Source organism: Melanotaenia boesemani, chromosome 4 (genome assembly GCF_017639745.1).
Source record: "Melanotaenia boesemani isolate fMelBoe1 chromosome 4, fMelBoe1.pri, whole genome shotgun sequence".
Classification (NCBI taxonomy): Eukaryota; Metazoa; Chordata; class Actinopteri; order Atheriniformes; family Melanotaeniidae; genus Melanotaenia; species Melanotaenia boesemani.
Window position 1 is genome coordinate 13706927 of NC_055685.1, and position 19106 is coordinate 13726032.

At 38.6% G+C, this 19106-nt stretch overlaps 1 protein-coding gene and 1 long non-coding RNA gene across 3 annotated transcripts in view; one reads left to right on the forward strand and one right to left on the reverse strand.

Annotated features, from left to right (window-relative positions):
- Positions 1 to 1114: 1114 nt before the first annotated feature.
- LOC121638981 lies at positions 1115 to 19056 on the reverse strand. The gene is made up of 3 exons (XR_006010117.1): positions 19046 to 19056; positions 2959 to 2970; positions 1115 to 1204 (listed from the first exon to the last, which is right to left on the reverse strand). It is a non-coding gene; the product is annotated as an uncharacterized LOC121638981 (long non-coding RNA).
- cabp4 (calcium binding protein 4) overlaps positions 18784 to 19106 on the forward strand; it is a 32935-nt gene continuing 32612 nt past the window's right edge. For both annotated transcript variants that reach the window (XM_041984111.1, XM_041984107.1), the window contains exon 1: positions 18784 to 19000. The gene's annotated coding sequence lies outside the window, so the exon portion shown is untranslated. The remainder of the gene's footprint in view (positions 19001 to 19106) is intronic.

Sequence of the window (19106 nt, forward strand, 5' to 3'; positions counted from 1 at the left end):
AAAAAATAGAAAAAGAAAAACACTAACTGACAGACAGAAAGGGGAAATTAACTCCGTCATGTTGACTGAGCTGAAGAAAATAAACTGCTAGCTATGAAATCGCACTGCAAGGCTACTTTATATTTGCTATTATTACATGCCCAACACAAGACAAGCTTATTTGTGTATTGTGTGAGACAGTGTTTGTCTGCCTGTGTCCAACTGTAGCAGCCTTCATAGCAACAGCTACCACCTGCTACACTAATTAAATGAATCAAAGATGTAGACAGATCACTATCAGAGGGTTTATATAGGATGTGTTACAGCCTGTTGTTCTGCTTGAGTTTTCACAACACAGAAGCAACATACATGATGACATTTACTAGTTTTTATTATAAAGTCCAATAAATATTATGATGCTCAACCCCTTTAACCCTGTCTTGTAATGGCTTACATGTGTTTTATAGATTTTCATAGTTCTCTGCCCCAACTAGCTGTTCCACCTTGTTGAATCTTTCACAACTTTCTGCTTCAAGCCTTTCTGCATTTAAAATGAACACTTCAAGATTCTAACCTAACGTTCTCGGACACCAGATGAAAGAAAAAAAAAAAAAAAAAAAACTTCTGCCCAGACCAAACCAGGGCTGCGAGAACAAAATGATGACATTTTGTTTTCACCACCTCAAGAGCAAGATTAAATTTCTCTGTTTTTGCAGAGTTTGTAATAGCCTTAACAGAAGCTGAAAGCAGCCATACTTAAAATAAATTTGTAACATAATTTATGTCTAACTTAAGGTAAAAAGGATTGTTTTCCTTAAATTAATGGACTAATTAAGATTCTAGTAGAGGTCTTTTCCTTGGTAGACTTCAGCAAAGCTACTAGAAGAAAGAATAACAGAACAAGGCTGAACTTATACTTGTTTTTAATAACACATGCACATGTTTTCATGCATTTGTTTGAAGCACTGTTTGTTTGAGAAATTAACTATGTGCTCTGCGATATGCAATAATCCCAGTGGGGACAGTGTAGAGACCAATTTGACTGTATGTGAAGTCAGAGGATAGACTGCTGTTAAAATGATGGAAGTTAAGACAAGACACAGTGTGATAACACTACTGTTATTTTTTCTCTCTACCATGATTTCAAAATTAACCAAATGCTAACTTCCTCAATTGTTACCATGTTTATCATTTTGTTTACATCCTACAAATTCAGCAACTCTATCTGGCTCTATGTGGAGTTCCCTAATGTGCCCTGTGTGGAAAGCCTTAGGTAGCAAGCTTACACAAGCAATAACCGAATGATTACACCTACAAAGGAGCTGGTTGTCTACACACATGTGAGTATAAAATGCAGGCATATTGTCTGCCTAACACATGTATGCCACAATAAACAATTAAATTAGGTTCTAACAGACAGACCACCCACCCCTTTTGAGCAAACCTTGACCAACTTCTGATCTTTCGAAAATACAGCTGTGGGTTTGATAAGTTAAATTTGGTAGTAATTTTGAGAAAACAAAAGGCAAGTTTTTGGAGAAAACAACATAGGTAAGACAAGGGAAGTTCTTGTTCTTGTTCTGAGAAAGACAAACAGGAATGTATGCTGATGACTCAACCTTATATACATTTGCACTGACTGTTAAAGCTGAAAATGGAGAAGGTATTTATCAACCAAGTGCAAGAGACTAAGCTGCTGGGAGTCATCATAGATGACAAACTTTCATTTTTCAAAATACATATAAATAAAACTGTTAATAAAAAGAGAAGTGGCATCTCTGTCATTAGTAGACGCCAGGCATATTTGCCACTAAAATCAGTTAAATTAATAATACAGGTTTAAATCTTGTCAAATCTTGACTTCTGCCCAGTTGTCTGGTCTAACGGTTCAGCAGACATGGATAATAAACTTCAAAGAGCGCAAAATAGAGCAGCTCGCATTGTCGGTTGTGATTTTAGAAGAAATGTATTTGGAATGCATAAAGATCTCAACTGGTTAATGGTAAAATTTATTCACTACTAATATTTATAAGAAATGTATCCACATCAGAAACCCATGTCAGACCCCAGGAAGAATAGCTGCAGTTTTGCTGCTGCTAATGGAGAACCAGTTAAACCAATAAACAATAAATCACCATATAGCCATTTATTAAAATAAATGTGTTCAGCAATGTCCTTGGAGGATCATATTAGGGGTCTATTAGGGGTGTAAGAATGAATCTACACAACTGTGTTAAAGATGTAATTACATCAATATGTGGGCCCATTGGATCAGTTTCAATACCATAACCCAGTGGATGACTTTATTGTATGATCAGGTAGCAGTTGGTCCACCAAACTTGTAATTCAGGTCCTACACAGAGTTGATATGAGATTTCCATTTTTACTGGAGTCCCACCATCACCATGCATCTCTGGTGGTCAGAAGAGCAGTCTGCACATCATTAAAGCAGTGTATCAGTCAGCCTGCATGCTGGGTGTACTGCTCAAATCTAGTGGTGGAAGTAGAATTTGAAACCACAAGGGCTGCAGTCCAAGTTTTCAATATTTCAAATTCCAACCCTGATATAAATTTTTCCTATCACAGTTTAGCCACAACTTAGCCAAGTTAAAGGTAATAATAACACTGTAATTGTTTGATTTATACCATGCTGACTCTGTGACACTGAGAACTGCACACCAGACTTGTATATCAGAACCAAGAAGGATATCATTCAAGTCCTCTCAAATGCATTTTCCTCTGTGCTATAAAAGACTAAAAATTCTTTGTTTTAAAATTAAATGTATCTAACTGCAGGTAGCAGCCAATCCCATATTTTTAGAAATAGCTTAATGGAATGTAAATATCTACAATCTAGTAAAGTTGCATTACTGCTGCTGTGTTAGAGTGCAGAATAAAAATATCTTTGTTAGCCACAATAACAAAGACATTTTTATTGTGGCTATATTAGAAAAGGCCCTTCTTGTTATGACCCGTAACTTGCTTTATTCTCTAAATCTGTTCCAGTTTTTGTGTCTAAATGTAGCTAAAGAGATGTGAAATTCTGTTGCCTGTGCTTGAATTCCTCCAAAGATTCAAGAGAGGCTTTTCTGAGCTGAAGTCAGAGGGTAGAAATAAACAACAGATACTATGTTCAATTATTCATTTGTTCATTTTTTATACAGCTTATTCCCATTCAGGGTCACAGGGGAGCTGGAGCCTATCCCAGCAATTATCAGGCGAGAGGCAGGGTACATCCAGGTCACCAGTCCATCACAGGTCAACACAGAGAGACAAACAACCACTCATGCTCACTCCTAGGGAGAATTTAGAGTGACCAGTTAACCTAACATGCATGTCTTTGGACAGTGGGAGGACAGAACCCACGCATATATGGGGAGAACATGCAAACTCTACACACAGAGGCCACAGTTCAAACCCTTCCCCAGCCGAGAATCGAACCAGTTAGGTTGTGATATTAACCACCACACCAACATGCAGCCCATTTTCAATTATATTCTAATTTTTAAAAAGTAACCATGATTAACAACAGCAGTAGTCAATTAAATTAATGAACAATCCAGTGTATTTGAGTGCTGGTGAGGGAGTCATGTGCTCATCCATTTGTAAACACATACATTAACTTTGGGCTTTTCATTACTGCAGCATTAGCTCATCAATTTTGAGATAACAGACCATTAGACCATTACATTCATTCATTTGCAAAAAGAACATGTGGGACAAATGGGTTGAAAAGAGAAGGATGAAGACTCAGTCGTCCCATGGCAAGCAATCTATTTTTAGTTGCTTTAGACGTTGGCCACATGTATCAAATGGTTTGAAATGGATGCTGAAGTGAGTCGAAAGGACACCTCTGTCTGTTTTCTGCTCACATGGGTCAAAAGATGGGAGTTTTCATGTGTTAGTGTATTATGTTTCTACAGAGCTGCTTGTCTCTTTACAGAAAAAAGATGTGGTACTGGTGAGTTCTGGCTCCATCCAAAGGAGCAATTGTAAGACAGCTAGAGTGCTCACAGTTGATCTGATCTCCAAAATTCTTAGATGTTCTTCATGTGGCTAGATGGGAAATGGGAAAATAGCTGAATCTGGTAGAATCAGGTATCAGCATTTCATTTTCTTCCAAAGGAAATCCTGACATTAAATATTGAATAGTTCTAAACTGTAATTGCAAGAAGATTAAAATACGTAGTTTTAATGAAAATCAACAGCTTTGTTCACATAGGTCACCAGAGAAAGTATTTGATACTACATAAAAATTAAATGTCATCAGATCATTTCTTTTGCTAATAATTGACTTACCCAAGACTTTAATTACTACCAAAGCCCCATCAATGTAATATTTATTTTATAGAAAATATTTTATGATTTGTGTGTTTTTAGTAAATAATTAATTAAAATAGTTAAACTAATTTAAAGGGTTAAAATCCTAAAAAATGATTGAATGTTTGTTTTTTTTTAATCATGATGAAAGCTGTTTAAAAGATTTATGAAAAACAAAGCAGAAAAATATTGATGTATGATGATTTCATAGATGTTTTGTGTGTGGACACTTTGCCAATGTGAGTCAAACAGAGTGCAAAACTTGAGCAGGGCACTAGGCTTAAGTTGTCAATGAGTTGAATATATTATGGGATCTGTTCCAGATGTGTGTATGGAGGATATCCCATAGAATCTGTCACAGATGTGTATTCAAAGAATATCCTTTACTAGTAACTTTTATGGATGTGTATACAGAAGATATCCAATCCTAGGATCTATCACAGATGTGTATCTGGAGAATATCCTATACTGTTAAAGATGTATATGTGCAGGGTATCCCATACAAAGACCTGTTACAGATCAGATCTATGTATATCCCCTGAAACATTTTGGATATGTGGCAGATGCACAAACTTGTATACTCTTGGATCTCATCCAGATATTAGACCTTTTTGTCCAGTGAGACTTCAAGAGAAGCACACATAACTTCCTCAGGATGGCCCTTACAGCATGTTTAGGTTGTAGCTGATTTACAATGAATGTATGTGTACTTAAGGAGGGTTAGTTAAACAAACACATATTTCTCAAGCTCTTCCTTGAGTTCTTGGTATTTCTCCAGTTTCTCGTGTTCCTTTTTTCTTGATATTTCTATCGTTGGGGATGGCTACATCGATTACTGTGGCTTTCCTTTGGTGCTTATCCATTATCACAATGTCCAGTTGGTTGGCCAACCACCATTTAATTGTCTATATCTGGAAGTCCCACAGGATCTTAGCCTTCTCATTCTCCACCACCTTGGGAGGTGTTTCTCATTGTGACCTAGGGGTCTCCAGTCCACATTTTGCACAGATGTTCCTGTACACTATGGCTACTTGGTTATGGTGTTCCATGTTTTCTTTGTCTGCCAGTATCTTGCACCCTGCTGTGAGGTGCTGGATTGTGTCGTAGAAAAATTACCAAGAGTCTGGAATGAGTAAAAATATCTAGAGTTTATCACAGAAGAATTATTGAATACAAAATTACTTGTAACTTGAGAGCAGTCTTCTGACCCACGAAAAGTCAGAAGAGGACTCTCCCGATTCATCAGAGAAAAACAGTTTTATTCAGCTGGTTCCCAGCTGAATAAAACTGGAGTCGTCTTCGTGGTGGGGTAGCTTAGGTTAGTGCTCCGGGGCTGCTGCTGAGGGCCCGGTTCTCTGGGCTGCCCTGGTCTGCCTCTGACCTCCGTAGAGGCGTGGTCACATTTGCACGATCTCACTCACCACTCTTCATCACTGATCACTCCTTATGCCTCATGCTCTGCATGCTGACACAGTCACTGAGTTGTCCAGTGGGTTTATTTACTAAGAGAGAATTCTTTGTTTTATTTTTCCTGTGAGTTAGTATCTGGTTGCTGTTATGCTACTTTCATATGTCTTTTTAAATTGGGTTTTAATTTAAAAACTCTTAATGACTAGCAGCTCTGTTTTTTTTTTTTTGTTGTTGTTTTTCTTTTTGTGTGTGTGTGTGTGTGTGTGTGTGTGTGTGTGTGTGTGTGTGTGTGTGTGTGTGTGTTTGTTTGTGTTTTTGCTTTTTGTAAAAGTTGTAGAAAATTTTCTGGTGTGTTCATATGCAGGTGTAACAATTTGTTGTCTGGTGATGGTGTGGATTGAAGGGTCTTTTCCTTCTGTCTGTGATGTTTATGTCTCCTTTCTTCTTTCCCTTTTGCATCTTTTTGCTATTTTCCATCTTTTCCTGTCCCCTCCGGTCAGGTCCAGCAAGATTACATAGATTCCGTGATTCAAAGTAAATAAAAGAGTAAATGAATCAGATTATCAAGAGGAGCCTTACCCATAGGCCTCCCCTTGGCAGAGCAAATTTGTTCAGCACGATACAGCAACCAGATTATCATTTTGCTTGCTATGATGCTGGACAGGACAAGTTAAAAAAAAATAAATAAATAAAAAAAATGATAAAGTCAGAGAAAGGAGACTGGATGGCGTCACTCTCCTTCCTATTCTCAGAGGAGAATCACACACCCAAGGACCAAAACGGACTGGTATCATAAACAACTATTGCTATCTAGCAGATGTGCGTCTTCGAAGGCTATCAAAATGCTGTCAAAGAAGCCAAATGTAAATTCATTTCAAGTGTCATTTCTGCTAGCTGTAATCGGCCCCAGGTCTTGTTTAATACAATTTAGCCTCTCACAAATCATCCTAGTAACTTAACATGTTTAAAAATGTGTCTAAATTAATCTGCGAAAAGTTTTTCAATCACTTTATTGACAAAATGGCCTCAGTTAGAGTTAGAGTATTAACAACAGTAAGGCTAGCATTTCAGTCATGCACCTGCATCCTTCCACTTCTGCTGTCTTTAATGTGTTTGAGCCATTATTACTCTCTCGGCTCTCTGAGGTTGTCCAGAAGCTGAGACCTACCAACTGTCCTCTGGACATTGTTTCATCCAGGGTGTTTAAACAGGTTTTTGACATAGTAGGGCCATGCCTCCTCCATTTTTTCACCACCAGCCTTAGGTTAGGGTCTAGCCCAACTGTTTTTAAACAGGGTGTGTGGTCAAGCCACTAATCAAAAAAACCTAATTTTGACCGATCAGTTCTCTCAAATTTCAGACCAGTGTCCCATCTACCTTTTCTCTCTAAAGTTCTGGAAAAGCTTGTTTTCACACAACTAAAATAATTTTTGGATCAAAATCACATATTCATATGCAGTTTCAGAGCACACCACAGCACAGATTCTGCACTACTGCAAGTGCAGAACAACGTCCTGCTGTCCTTGGATGCTAAAAAACCTGTACTGCTGGTAATGCTGGATCTTACTGCAGCGTTTGACAGAGTGGACCATTCCAACCTCCTGATCCGTCTGGCCCAGCATGTGGGCCTTCAGGGACCTGTACTGCAATGGTTCAGGTCTTATCTAACAGATAGAACTTTGGTTGTAATGTTCAATGATCTCATCACCTCTCCAGCCCCACTGTCCACTGGTGTCCCACACGGTTCCATTCTGGGCGCGATTTTTTTTTTTCCTTGTACATGCTGCCCTTAGGTTCTGTGATATCTCGTGATAATGTCTCATTCCATTTGTATGCAAACGATCTACAAATCAATCTGCAGACTGCCCAGAACCCCAGAAACAGAATCCATTAAAATGTGTCTGCATGACATTAAACACTGGCTGTCACATAGCTTCCTCTGTCTGAATGAGTCAAAAACTGAATTCATCTTCTTTGGTGCCTCCATCTCAAGTCCCATTGACTTAGGACAATAATGTTAAACTCAATAACCAAATAGACTCTGTGGTCAGGGCAAGTTTCTTTCAGCTTTGCCTGTTGGCCAAAGTCAAACAATTCCTTGGCCATAAGATCCTTGAAAAAACAATCCATGTGTTACGGGTCTTGAGGATGATGACAGCTGTAACAAAGATATTACCTGTTTTCAGCAGGTGAAAGAGGAGAAGTAAGGAAGAGTTGCATCTCGTTTTCTCTCCAAGATTGCATCTGAGTAAATGATGGAAGTGCTGGTGTTCTGTCAGTTTAGCATACATTGTCAGATCAGCATACGCATAGTTCAAAGTGACGACTGCACCTAACCTTAACCCCTACCCTAACCTTAACCCACATGCACATTAACATAACGTATGCTACTCTGATGTGTGTGCTAAACTGACAGAACACCGGCTCCTTTACCTTTCCCAGAGCAACAAGAGAGAAAACAAATGTTCCACCTCTCACTTTTACATAAAAAATACTAGAACTGAAATACTCACAGAATAATTACAAATAAAAACTCAAATAAATGTAGCAACCCTTTTTTAGGTGTGCTACACACATCTTATTAGTTCACATTTGGACTATTGCACTTCTTTATCTATGTGACATGCTGACCCCTCACCAGCCCAGTACAGTCCCCTTCAAACAACACCTACTGGTAGTCCCAAGGTACAGGTGCAAACAGTGGAGTGATCATGGCTTTACAGTATCAAGGCCAAAACTTTGGAATTCTCTGCCCCTAGAATTACACTCCATCATGGACCTCCCCCTATTTAAGGCCAAACTGAAAACCTAATTTTTCAGATCAGCCTTTGACACATGATAGTGGTGTCACTTGAGAAACTTGTAATATTTATAATTGTGCTAAGTTTTTATTCTTGTTTTATCTCTGTCCAGCCCTTTGATCATCTAGATTTGTTGTAAAGTGCTTTATAAATAAAATTTGATTGACTGATTGAAAAAAAAAATATAATTGGACACTTAATTCTCACTCAAAAAGATGTTGTTTGATTGGAGTTGTGAAGTGGAAGAAAAAGAACCAAAACAAAACAAAAAAACAAACACATGCACAAAAAAACCTTAATGCTGTTGCAAAAGAGGGGAGGCTTACACATTGTCTACTTCATGTAAAAAATGTTTGGTGCCCTCTCAGTGGTTTCCCTTCAGGATTTCAGCTGCACACCAGAGCTTATCATTTAATTAAGCACTACAGATATTTATGGACACTTATGGATAAAATTCCTGTTTTATTCTGTCGGAGCTGAAAAGTAATCCTAAATCTGCAAGGATTTCCTTTGAGCACATCTCAAATAGCACTCAACATTATCTGAATGAGAGGGAAGACACTGTTGTGGATAAAGCTCAACAATGGGTTGAATGAGGTAATATTTTCATTTGACAAGGTCTGGATTTGTCTGGTTTGCCATGTCCAGGCCGGCATTGAGGAAGAAACCTAATCAATTGTGCTTGAAGAATGAAGTCTTGGTAATGGCACTGTGATATTGACTTTTTCTAAGGGGTAAACATTAGGTAGCCTGTCAGATGGATGTTTAACTGTGTGACATAGACTGTAATCTAAGAAAATAAAAAATTTTAAAACTAAGAAAAGAAAAAATGGAAGATCTGAACACCATCAGTGAAGCGTGGTAACAAATGTATTAATTGAGGGGCATGTACTCAAGGTACTTACTGACACCTCACTGTTAAATAAAGGAATGCTTAAAATAAAAAAAAAAATAAATTAATAAAAGAAAATAACAAACACGTGCATGACTGTTATGCTACCCCAGCCTCCATGTCAGCAATATGAAAGCACCCATCATTCACGAGGGTTAAAAAGCATCCAGAATTATTGAGGAGAAGACGGTTGAGAAGGATGCAGTGTCTGTGAGCAATTTGTGGAGTAGCATTCAGCCAGTCCCTCTGCATGGCGAGATAATCTCCTCCCATTACTAGAGCACAAAGCATTGCAGGTTTTTCATTAAGTAAACAGCCACAGCCTGTCTTGCCTCTCCCGCAGCCATTAGCTCTGCGATTAAGTAACCTTCCATTTACATGCTGTAGCGCTGGTGCATACTGAATTTTTCAACATTTGGCACATTACAGGACATGAAATTGCATAAATCTTCTGATAAAAATCAAAGGAACTGCTCATTATATCTCATAAATGGAAGTATGTGCTGACAAGTCTTGAATTCCTGAGTTATTCCTTGCTCTTTTGACAAAGTGCATAGCAGATTCTGTGCTCCTTGCCTGCATGGTAAACTAAAATTTCAATTTAAGTTTAGATTATAATTAATAATGTGTACCCTACATACATCCTACAGCAGTTCCACTGGCCACACACTTGAGTTGCAGTGAACTCCTATCTTTGATTCAACAAAACCTTAACTCATCTTATCAGATACTTGGTTGACCTAGGCCTCCTTTGTACAGGTGTTTCCAAATCTGGTCCTTAAGGGCCACTGCCGTGCAGGTTTTAGACGTTTCCCTGCTTACACTGACCTGACTCAAATTATTGGGTCATTAACAGGCTTCATGAGTTTGAGACGATCCATTTTTGCTGAATCAAGCAGGAAAAGGTACATTCACACTCTGTTCCACCTTAAATGTGAATTTCTTCAATAACTTCAAGACAATTATTGCTATTTGCCAAAAGGTATGTTTTATGGGTCAAAGATTTTAAATAAGATACCCTGATGATGGAAATAGATAGCGATATTAGCTTGAAGCTTGAAGTATACATGAGAATGTTGGCATGGGGTTGGTAACTGGGTGGGCTTTGGACCTTTTGGGGTTTTTCTAAGGTGAGTGAGCTTGTGGCTTGGCAGACATCTGCAGTCCTAGTATTTAGACTGTTAGTGTTGAAAAATTGGGATGCTATAGGATCCCTCTTCACTTGAGTGTCTGCCACAGACATGTTTGTTTTATATATGTCTGCTATGACCTTGGTCTGGTTGAAATGGGCTTTTTCTTTCATCACTGAAGTGTAAGTGTTTGTGCAGCAGTGATAAAAGTCCTACAGCAGCATCATCAGAAGTAAACTGTTGAAAATATATATATACATTATTGTAGGTTCTACTTGTTTTTTTTTTTTCTTTTTTTACATTAGATGATCACTGTAGTTGTAATAATCAGTTCAATATTTCATAAACTCTAAACAAAAGAAAAAAAAAAAGGTTTTATTTCTGACCCCATTTTCCTTGCCATTGCTCCAGCCTGCCACCCTTTATAACTTTTCTAGACCCATCCCTGCAAAGCAGAAGCATAAATCTTTTCTACCTCTTCTCAGCTACTGTGTTTAAGAAGGGTCCTACCAAAAACAATACTTTGGGGTAAATATTGTGCTGGTTTGAGCCATGAACTGATACAGTCCTCCTTCTTACATAAACGATAAAAAAACGCTATGAGAGAGACGGTACTTGCGACAGAAAAGTACCTTTTTTCTGTTTTTTGACAGAAATCAAAGCACAATGGGGTTTTTTTTCTACATAAAGATCATTAAAATAATAACAGCAGCCTGTAATTGTTTGTACTGGATACTGGACAGTTGTGATTGGAAACAACGAGTAGCCTCCAGGACCCTGTTTTAAAGTGACAGTCATTATAAAAGACAGTCCAGTTAGATGTGTACATTGAGATTGAATTACAGCCATTAAAACACATCTATAGATCTTTATTATTCCCATGAAACTTTCTTTAACGTGAAGAGAATCTTTCAATATTGGAATTTTACAGTGAAACTTTAAATAATGGTCTTTAGTGGGTCCCATGTTCCTGGTAGCACCTCTGGTCACAGGAGCTCACAAAATCCAAACAAGTTCACATTTATTTACACAGTTCAGCGTCCATAGAAAAATAAACATGCACAACAAGTGTTTTGTAGAAAGAAGTTAATCCTCTATCATGTGGTAAAAACAAGCAAATAGATTAAATCTGAAACATTAGGTTTTCTTTAGCCTAATCACGAATGTCCAGACCAACCAGTAAATTATAAATTTATAGTCCCACACAAGATTCAGACTCAAGTCTCTTGGTTGGAAATCACGTGTTGCATTCCTCCATCACCCCTTCAGCCTCAAATTACAAAACAGTTCTCTCCTATCGTTCTAGCCTTGGAGTAAATAGATATGAAAGTATTGTTAAAATGTTTAATAGCTGTTTGTTTCCATTCATTCCTTTTTTTTTATACCTTATCTCAGTCAAATTCAGGGTCTAGAGGGCTGGAGCTTATCCCAACAATTAGCAGGCAAGTTAGGGTACACCTTGGGCAGGTCGCCAATGTCACACGTCAACACAGCGATACAAACAACTACTTACAGTCACACCTAGGGAGAAATTAGAGTGACCAATTAACCTAATATGCATGTCTTTAGAGGTAGGAGGAGGCCGTAGTACCCAAAGAGAACTCACATATAGATGAGGAGAACATTCAAACTCCACACAAAAAGGCCACATACAAACCCATCCCCAGCCAAGACGCGAACCTAACCTTCTTGCTATGAGGCTGTGGAAACGTGGTTTGGCTAACCATCACGCCACTGTGCAGCCCGCTGATTTATTTTCAGAATGTAAATTATTTTTTCTCTGACTGTAGTTAGTGTTGCACAAGCTATTCATTTGTTCATTCTCAGAAATAATTTGTTTTCCCTTGGCCACTATGTTAATTTCAGAGCATAGCATATGGTAATAATTTACACCATGGAGCTTCACTTATGTTCATTACATGAGAAATAATGCTATGAAAGAGAAAGTCAGCCATGTAAAATGTATTAAATTTCATTCCTTATGTTGAGTGGATGAATATCCACATTTTTGTTTTCAGTAACACCAATTGTAAACCCATGTATGCAAAATGTTTACATCCTTTGGATTGTATTTCTCAGTTTTACAGAAACGGCCATCAGTAAAACCAAATCTCTTCTAAGAACTTGGCTTGCTAGAGTTTTTGATAGCTATAGGGTCTTGTCTTGCTCAGACACACATTAGTGAAGACAGTATATTCACCAAAACCTAAAGTCAGTAAATTCTCTTTTCTCTTTCTCTTGTGTAAGACAACAACATTTTAGCAGGAAATCAATACGTTTTGCACAGTCTTTTACATCATCCTCATAAAATATAAGCAGCCGGGACAGATAAATATTATTACTCATGCAAGCTGTTTATTCAAGTCCTGCCTTATGCTCAAGACTGTGATTGTACTGATGTAGAAATAACTAAGATAAAATATGGTGGCATGGTGATACTGACAGGGTGTACATCTTATTGGAGCTGCATCTTCTCAATATCCCCAATGTGTTTCTACCACTACTACGAGCATTTTTCAAGTATAGCATCCTGATTTTAAAGACTCATGCATATCACGTTTTATAGATCTATTTAGCATATCATAATTAAACATCACATACTCAAATCAAACTTCATTTTACTTGATCACAAATTTATTTTCATTCTCAGGCTGAAATTACACTTTCCACCATCTTTAATGTTTTATGCATTTGGCAGCAGAAGGGGGACATATTTTCTTATTTCATTATGTGCTGCATTCACTTGTACTTAAGCATCTGAGGTTTACCCAAGCAAAGGTCAGTTTACAGTAGAGATTTGTAAAAATTCAGTTGTCTATATTTGGGGTTTCACCTAGAACTGCATAAAATCTTGAATGTCGTAAAGGTTTGTTCCACTGGTGATAAATTTAGGGGGAAATGTGTAATTTCTTATTTCAACAGCGACAGTCTTACATAAAGCAAAGTAGTGCATCAGCTACTCATTGAGCGGCAGGTCTCCTGATGAAAGGCAGATGTGAATGATGCAAATTTTCTTTAAATGTCAGAAAACTTGATGAATGAAATTCAGCTTCTCCACATGAAATGGTAAAAGATGGTCATCACTTCTATAACGGATGTCAATCACAGGAAGCTGGATGAAAATGAAAGTTGGATGTTGGAGTGCATTTTTTTAAACAGGTGGCTTGTTGTTGATGTTACTGCAGGCTGGCAGTTGGTGTCACAGGTGCTGCTTGCGCTTCACATCACTCTACTTCAAGCGGTGAGGGTTGGTGGATCACTGATCACGTTGGCAGGCAGTGCTGTTCTGTCAGGGTGCATTATTCTTTTCACCAAGAGCTACATCCCCATGTTACATCCCAAGTGGCTCCTGGTCCCACATAAAAAAGTTGCCCCCTTTTGTTTTTTGAACATTTGCTCTGAGCTCTCCCTTCCATCACTGCAATGGCTCACCAGCAGAATTAGCTTTCACTTTCACCCTCATCTCATCTCATCTCATCTCATCTCATCTCATCTCATCTCATCTCATCTCATCTCATCTCATCTCATCTCATCTCATCTCATCTCATCAGTCCTTCCTCTCTGTTTCCTGTCCTGAGGGTTGTTTTAACACAGATGGAGCCCATTAAGCCTATCCTTGATTTGTCTTTATCTCTGACAAGCAGGGTCATGTGCCTGAAGAACAGGTGGGAGTTTATTTATTTATTTTTTCATCTATATTCATGCACAATGATGCTGAACAAGTTGTCATTTCTCTAATGATTTGTGACAGGTGCAGCCAGTCCTTCAAAAGAAAGAATGACCTCTGTCAAACAAAATCATACACTGATAGAATGATAATCCATCAAGCTAAATTTGTTTTGTTTTATTTTCTGCTTTCTTCTTAGCTTTGTTTGGATTTACACTGTGTCTACAATGAGTGTGTCCCTTCGGGAATTTAGAGAAGTTGATATCTTGCTCTCAGTTCAGTGGTTTCACATGGCAAGTTGCTGTGTGGAGCTGAGCTAGAAACATACCACAGGAGATTCCAGGTTACCTCATTTCTTGTTTCAGCTCTCGTGAGTCTGAATTACTCTCCTGCTGATGCAGATCTCTGACCAGCCTGCTGTTCCAGCTCTGGAGCAAAGCTCAGCACTAACACAGGCACATTATTTGTTACTGACCCAATTAGGTTTTGCACTGATCGTGCAATGCATATTTCGTACTTTCCTCAATTTTTGCCTCACTTGTTATTTTTCCTCTTTGCATTTGATGAATGAATTTGCTTTCTAGGACAAGTGACAAGTATGTGATAAATTGTGCATTCGCTGTTATGCCTTCTAACTCTTTTCCCTGTTTCTTCTCCACAATACTACAGAGGAAAAAAATCTGTCTCTACTTGGGTTTGTCCCATCAGCATAGTGCCATAAATAAAATAGGTTGATGTGGAAGGAAGTGTGGCCCAGAGGCAGGGCAGTGTACATATGTGAAATAGAGGGGTGAATGAATAGAGAGCGAAGGGGAGTGATGAGCCAACTGCTCCCGATCAGGAGTGTGAAGGTGACTTCAGTGAATAAGTCGCAACAGAGATGAGATGAAATCAAGAGAAAAAGGTGAGCAAAGAGAATTGAAGACAGACTAAAAGTGAGACTGATTAAAAAAATTGCATGCATGGAGAAGTGAAATAGGGAGGAGTTAACAAGACAGACGAGTTTAAATACATAAAACGAGAAATGATGTCAGCACAATTTCTACAGAAAATTAAACCAATAGCTTCAAAACTCATTTCTTGTCATTACATGTTATTAGTATGAGCAGCAGATGTCATAAAATGGGAATGTATTGTGATAGCAGTGATTGTTGTGAGGTGCGCAGCCAGTGCCCCTTGGCAGGGAGTCACGCTATGCTTAATGAAGCAACAGTGCAGGCAATTAGTTCCTGATTTGACATTATCAGTCACCAATAAGTGAACACATCATTAACCACAAGATGTCTCTAAGAGTGTCTCTTCCTCTGTCGCTTCTTTTTTATCACAAACAAACAGGCATGTTTTCTTCACAATATAATATCTTCTAATTGAAACAATCAGGTCTCTTAATGCTCGCCTCTAATGTACGGATTCTAGAAGCTTCAAGACATGGATTTAACTCATAGGAATACATCGGAGCAAACTTCATTCTCAAATGTTATTTTCACAAGCAAAAACATCCTTATAAATAAAAATTGGGATCTTATCATGTTATAACGTGATAGTTTTATTGTAAAAATGTGATTACGAAAAAAGAGACAACTTGCCTCTTCACTCCTCCCTCACAGAGGACAGGAAGGGAGCAGCAAGGCACCCAGGAACCCAGAAAACATGCCTCTCCATTATTTAGCTACAATAGACTATTGCTATAAAGGCATGTTGTTGTGAGTTTATGTAATAGTTCCAAATATTAATAGTAATAGTAATAGTAATAGTGTTGTCCTTCTGTGTGTATATACCCCTTGGTTTCCTTTTCACCTTGCCAGTCCAAGCCAGTTTGCTTGTCAGTTCTCATTAAAGCTTGTTCCTGCACCCGTCTGTCTCCTGCCTTTTCGTAAGCATGGGTCCTCATCCATGCCTCGAACCCTGACACAGAGTTAAGTTAGACAAACTTAAACAGGATGCACTGGGTTGTGCTCTAGTAGCCGTTCTCTTGTAACAGTATAGGGGATGCTTGAGCCAACCAAATAATTTTAATGAATAAATTGCTTTCTTTACACCATCTGTCCACCCTGTCCAGATTATATTTTTATTTTCCTTCCAAAAAGTGTCCCTCTTCCTTAAAATGTAGGTGAGCAGCTGAGGCTTGACCTGTGGAATTTGCTCTCCTGTGTTAAGCCTTGCGCTTGTTGAGTTTTTTTTGTTTTGTTTTTTTTTCTCACCACTGTAGGGATGAGGACACGCCTCACTGGCCAGAACAGTACATTCCACATTGCTTACCACATTCCTGCTATCAGAGAGCAGTGAAGGTGATGGACCCACATGCAAGTGGGAACATTAAGAAAAACTCAGAATAATGTCAAGGATCTGGTGAAGAGCAGAGGAAAACATGGTGTATAAATCGTAAGGAAGCTAATGACAAGCAAGCTACAGGTGTGGCAATCAACAACTCAATCTCTGTTAATCAAGGACAAGAAGTAATCTTAACAGTTAACAAAAGAGGTCAAGTTTTACTAAATTAAACAGGAAGCAGGGCTAACTAAAATATAACCTAAACCAGGGGTCCTCAACTCAAATCCTCAAGGCCCACTGTCCTGCAGATGTTCAGTGTTTCCCTGCTTCAACACACCTGACTAAAATAAATGGCTCTTTAGCAGACTTCTGCAGAGCTTGTCAAAAAACCATTTAATTTGAATCAGGTGTGTTGCTGCAGGGAGACATCTAAGACCTGCATCATTGACCTAAACCATCTATTCTGCCATTGTCGTGCTGCTTATCAGGGAAGCCCAGACTTCCTTCTCCCCAGCCTCTTCTTCCAGCTCACCCATGGGGATCCCAAAGCGTTCCCAGGCCACCCGGGAGAGTAGTACCTACAGAAAATTAATTAGCAGTTAAACTAACTTTAGTTAAAGGGAAATCATTTCACCGCAAGGTTCGCTGTTGTGCACTGCCTGTAGACCAAAACAAAGTGTATCATGAGCCACACCTCCCTCTACCTTTGCCCCCACCCCCAACTAGCAAAACAATATCACTATTTAATGCAACGTAACTTATAACGTTCATGTTATTACTTGTTGTGTTCCAGTTGTCTTTGGAATTTGGAATTCTGAGGAATTTGTGCTAGAAATGTTATATTGTTTTTCCGAACAGTGAACTCAGAAGTTTCAGAGGACCCCAAGATTCCAGATTTAAAGATGGCTTCTCCACCACTTGTAGCCCATTGTTGACTTGATGAAGATTCTTTCTAATAAATTTTGTGCAGCAATAAGTTGTTCTCGATAATTACGTTGTTACGGCGAGTTTGTTCGTGTAAAATCATGTCAATGTGTGGTTTATTAATTACTATCACTAAAACTGGCTGCTGTTCTCATGGTGCACAATTTTTACAATGGGGTTGTAATTTTATATTTTTATAGGGCAGTTTTATAGGGCATTTAGAGATGCTCACAAATTGGCTGTTTTGGAGGCGTCTATTTTTCCAGAGTCAGTGCAGCTGGAACACCGACTATCTGGTAATGACCTCACCTACTCTCGACTGCTCAGAATTCTGAGACAACTGGAAAACATCATTACTGTCCAGGAGAAAAAATTGCTCCAAATCTAATTGTAGGCTCTTTAGCTCTTGCACTGCTCTCCACATTGGAAATATAAGGCCAATCTTAATCCGGGTTATGACCCTTTCTTTATCCGACCGTATTTTTTTATAGAGGTAATGTCGGATCCTGGTCGTCTGCAGGTAAACATTTAATTTACTCTCAACCATTTCACTTTGAAAATACGAGCTGCCATTGCTCTCTTGCTGTAGCCTTTTATAGGGAGGGTGGTGCCAAAGGCTTGGAGCGGAGAGAGAAGAGAGTAAGGCGGCAATTCACATGAATGCGTGGCCAGACCAGCTGGTAAACACAGGGCTGGAGAGACGACGTGACGTCCAGATGAAATTATACCTCTAGTTCTTCACATAGCCATTTCTTAAGTTCCTTCAATCTAGAAATAATGAATTTATGCTTATTGCCCCTTTGAGTATGATTCACTGACTTTATTAATATAGCCTTATTTTCACCAGACTGCATTAAATGAAGTGTTACACTCAAGTGTCCCGCAGAGAACATCAGCCAGACATCCAGCTTACTGGATTTCCCCAGAGTCCATATGAAATCTGCATCAATGAAATTTTAAAACACAGCCAATCCCCTTTTCCCCATCCCCCAGAAAGGGTTGAAAAATACACACAAAAAAAAAAAAAAAAAGCTTCTTTGCTTGAAAAACAATTAAAACCTGGAATTTCTAGATTCACTGTAGAAGCAGAGAGCCTCTTCAGTGAATGTATCACAACCAACAACCTTAAAAAATGGCCCTGCATTTCTTTCTTTCTTTCTTTCTTTCTTTCTTTCTTTCTTTCTTTCTTTCTTTCTTTCTTTCTTTCTTTCTTTCTTTCTTTCTGTCTTCTTCTTCTTCTTCTTCTTCTTCTTCTTCTTATTATTATTATTATTATTATTATTATTTAACTTGCAGTGCGCTCTACGGGAAGCCATAGGGTAGAAGGAGTTAACAATTCAAAGGTCTACACTCCATTGGGAGCTGACTGGTGCATGAAACACACATTATTGCACTCACTTGTCTTTCTGTGTGAAGGTAAGGGTTGAAATAAGTTTCTACCTCTTCAAAAAATCAAAGTGCTAAATAAGGGCTTTGGTTGGATGGGCTAAGCATATTTCAGCGTGGCGAGAGTCTGATTGCACAGGGGAATGGGTTCTTCAACAGTTTCCCACTGCAGCACTGCCTCAACGAGCAAAGACCAGATGGAAAAAACGGAGAGAAAAGGGTGAGTATGTGGAAAATTCAGATTATGCTTTACCTGCAACTTTACTGATGTGCACCACAAAGTGTGTTTGCTTCATTTACAGGACAATGAGCACCAGAGGAGGATA